Source organism: Lygodium microphyllum, chromosome 24 (assembly GCF_053477565.2).
Source record: "Lygodium microphyllum isolate KBCC chromosome 24, Lygodium_microphyllum_v1.1.10, whole genome shotgun sequence".
NCBI lineage: Eukaryota > Viridiplantae > Streptophyta > Polypodiopsida > Schizaeales > Lygodiaceae > Lygodium > Lygodium microphyllum.
The window spans coordinates 107,427,447-107,431,769 of record NC_141158.1 but is presented as its reverse complement, the minus strand read 5'-3'; positions in this window follow the sequence as shown (position 1 = coordinate 107,431,769).

Sequence of the window (4,323 nt, the reverse complement as noted above, 5' to 3'; positions counted from 1 at the left end):
AATCAAGGTTATGAATGATATCTATGATGAAATATGATTGAATCAATGTTGAAATTCACTGAAATGAGTTCGGATTAATAGGAAGAACACTAATCTCAGATCTATTAATCAATTCAAAGAATTAATTGATCAATAATCTCTCATCAACAAGTGGAAAAGCATAAGCAAGTGGATTATTGAGAGATTTTTGAGATCAAGCAAGAGATACCTTGATTAAGCTTGAAGAAGATGGTAAATGTAACCTCCAATCCAAATAATCAAAGAATCCTCCATAATCCACCATGAATCCACCATAAGGCTTGAAAGATCCATAAAATCAATCCATATAAGCTCCAATATGATCAAATTCGTGAAGAATCAATGCCGTGAGCTTGCTTGAACACTTGAATACCAAAGATTCAAGCCTCTTGAAGGAAAGCCCCAAAATAAACCTTCAATATGAGCTCCAAGATCCTCAATGAGTTGAAATCCTTGCAATGTCTTCAATCTTGGAGTCCATTCAACTTTAAAATGATGGTAGAGAAGCCTTGAAGATCAGAAAGATCCAAATATTGAAGAGATTTGAGCTTCCAAGTCTGTGGGGGCTATGGCTGCCCTACTGTGTTTTAGGGTTTTCAGCAAAGAAGATGAAGATCAGAACTTCTTTCTTACTGAAAGTTGCTGAAGGTATGCCTTATGAAACACTTCAATGATATGCAACCAACTATAGAAGATATACAATAGATAAAGAAGAAGATTAGAGCAGATAATTTAGCGCAATTTGCGGCACATTTTTTGGGCAGTTTGCTATTCCCTTAATTGCATAAAATGCCTGACCATGGTACTCAATCTGTAGTGCAAGACTTGAGGAATCATTGCCCCATGGTTTAGCTCAGAGAAATAGTCAGTAGAGAAGGAACTTGGAAGATTTCTTGGCAACCACCATTGAAGCTTCAGGCAAAATCTTGGAAGAGCGAAAGAGAGGTTCCTTTTGAAAAGTAACTACAGTTTAACTCTCAGCTAAGTCCGATTAACTCCCATTTAACCTAGTTACCTCCAGACTGCATGAAAATTTGATGATGACATGCTATTTTAGCCTTCCACCGCCATGACTGACCTTGAGGATTTCTAGATGTAGTCTCCTACTAACTCTAGATGGTCTACAACCCTCTGCTAGTCACTGTCTTTGTCAAGTACTTGTCTGAAATTGATTTTGATGGAGAAAAATTGGATTGAAATAGAAGGAAAAATGGATCAAAGACCAATGCTTTGATACCACTTGTCAAGAAGCGAACTGGAGAGTGAGAAAGAGGAGAGAGAAGACTGCAGAAGAGAGAAGAAAGAGTGTAGAAGAGAGAGAAATAGAGTGACAAGGAGAGAGAAAGACTAGAATAGGAGAGAGAAACATAGGAAAGAGAAAGAAGCCATTGAAGCTAAGAGCAAGGTGAGAGAAGAAGGATAGTAATGTATTAATGTGTCCAAAAGACATGAAAAACTAGGATATCTAAATCCTAGTTGCATGCTTCTAATATTAATAAGTGGATATGAAATCTCTCTCTTAAGAAACTATTTTCCAAACTTGCCCCAAGATCACCAAAGGTAAATATTAAACTAGGAAAGAGATATTGATTTACTTGAGGGTCACAAATAATTTGGTCCATGACTAACTGTAGACATTGAGTAACTATCCACTTGGAATTGGGAATATAATGATTGCGCTCAAACTATTGCCTTCTTGGCAACTTACTTAAGGTTAGCCAAGAAAATGTGGGTCAACACAATTAGTGTATCATACCATTTTGATTGGCACTATAAAACTTTTTTAAGGGTTATCTGGGATGATGTGTTTCCTTCGACTTGTATATCTAGAGGCTTAAGAGTAACTTTCAATACAAAGGACGTAAGAGAAGTGGTAGAGATTTTAGGTTTAATTCCTAAACAATAGGAGAAATGACCCAATGGGAAAGTAGACCTTAAATTACCGACCATCCTTGTGTTGGTGAGTATGCAAGAAATTAAGCAAATCCCAACCACATAGATTTGGAGAAACTTTGTAAATTGAAAGAAATCATGAGGGCTGATAGTAGTAAGTTCTAGGTTTATTCTTCTATGAGTTCTAAGGAGATGCAAAAATAGCAAAATGACTCGCCTGGGATCAACAAGCAAGGAAATGAGCAGCTAGGCAGGAAGCTTAGCTACTAGAAAAACTCAAAAGAGCCAATGCATTATTGAATTACAAATGGAACATCTAGCTCAAACAAAGAATCTTTTGGGCCTAATGGCCAATTAGATAAGACACCATGAGAGGAAGCAAAATCGATTAGTATTATTTGGGAAAGAGTTTTTTTTAGCATTGGTAATTGATGTAATATCCTCACCTCATCCTGCATGAACACGGGCTTCAAGGGGGATTAATAAAATTATACACCTTAATTTTTAGAAAGTAACTTTAAAAACTTACATGTTGTCATTCGTCACCATCTCGCCACCACGCTCTACCATCCACTGCCAACATGCATTGACCAGCTCACCTACCTCCAAAACTTGAATCCACTAAATCACACTAGATCAAGTGCAACTCTTCCATGCCATGCAAAACATGGTGCCAACCTTCATCAAGGATGAGGGAGAGTAGTCGACAGCCTAGATGATAAGGAGGAGAGATTATATATAAAACCTTAATATTCTAAGGCATTGTATTGCCATTGTTGTTTTTAATGGGTTGAAATGTTGGGGGGATATATATATATATATATATATATATATATATATATATATATATATATATATATATATATATATATATATATATAAGAAAGAGGGAGAGAGAGAGAGAGAGAGAGAGAGAGAGAGAGAGAGAGGATATCTCCCAAGGAAGATTGCAAGGGCAAGCCATGCATATAAACCTTAAAGTCTTGGGAAAGCACTATTGAGGTCAAAAGCTTGAGATGACATCATTATCATGCCTTGAACATAGCTACTCCATCAAACAAAGCAACATCTAATCCACAACTCGCAAAGGACCCTTAAATACTTATTATGCTTCTACTCCTATTCTTGAAAATCCTAAACATGATTGAATGGAAAAAGAAGAAAGTTGGTCATGATCTTAATCCTAAGAGGGGAAGGAAGGAAGTTGTCTTCTATGGAAATAATTATTATGTTTAAATTGAGTTCCAATTGGTATTAAATTGCTCATGATCTCTCATTGAAAGTAAAGGTTATTCATGGGTTCAAAATGAAGATATTTATGCACGAATTGTGTATGATAAAATGGTGAATCATTTACGAAAAAATCTTGTGATGTAAAGAAAAAGCTAGAGATGTATTGTTTTGAATCGTGACGACCTAAGTACTAGGGGGAATGGTATATATCACTGTATGTAATTGTACTCAATTGGAAGCATAAGTGTGGATTGTATCTTCTTTGTGAAGTATTCAAAGGATATTTTTTTGGTTTGCTAAATTGATATTAGTAAAGATGAGGCTTATTGTTTTGGGAAGGAGATAGCCTTCCTAAGTAAGCTAAGTTAGTTAATCCTTATGAAATATTCAAAGTGATTATTTGGATTGATGCTAAGGAAAAGAAATGTTTTCCTAGTTGATGATAATAGGTTGGTTGGCTTAGTTATGTATTCCTAAAAGGTTAAAAGGAAGGATTGCACTAGACCTCTCCCAAGGCTAGTTGTGGAATCTTACACCAAGGGGGTTGATTTTATTGCTTTGAAGATCTTGGATTGGCCTCGATGGTGAGAGGTTTCTCCATAGGGAGGATGCTAGGTAGGAGAATAAAGAGGATCCATCCTATAAAGAGAAGAAAAAGGGTATGATCCTCGACAAATCCTCTCCTAAGGTAGAGTGGTCTCGCATAGCCACGAACTATCTTTCAAGTAATGATAGATCAGACTTTATATGATGACCCGCTAGATAATCAAGTAGAACCTTGACTTGTGACATTTCAAGGGACTAGAATGAGATTATGTCCTACAGAAAAAATGATTGATGTGCTACACCCCCCTTCATTTCTCATTCTCTTTGAACTAAGTGCAAGAGTCCACTTTGGTCTCAGTGTTTTGTGTAAAGCAAATGCTTGAAGGACAATGCCAGATGAACCAATAGGTGACTTTACTCTAAGCACCCACATTTAGATCCTTGTGGATTACAGTTGGAACCTTTGGTTGTGAAGTGGACTCAAGCAAACCTAGGCGACAAACACCACGTTATTCTAAGGAGTACTAGGTGGTGTCACTTAGGAACATGGATTACCATATCGTGCCGACAAGGGTTACTCAGTTGTGAATATTACACATGGTATCAGAGTGAAATAAAATAAATAAGTTAGCA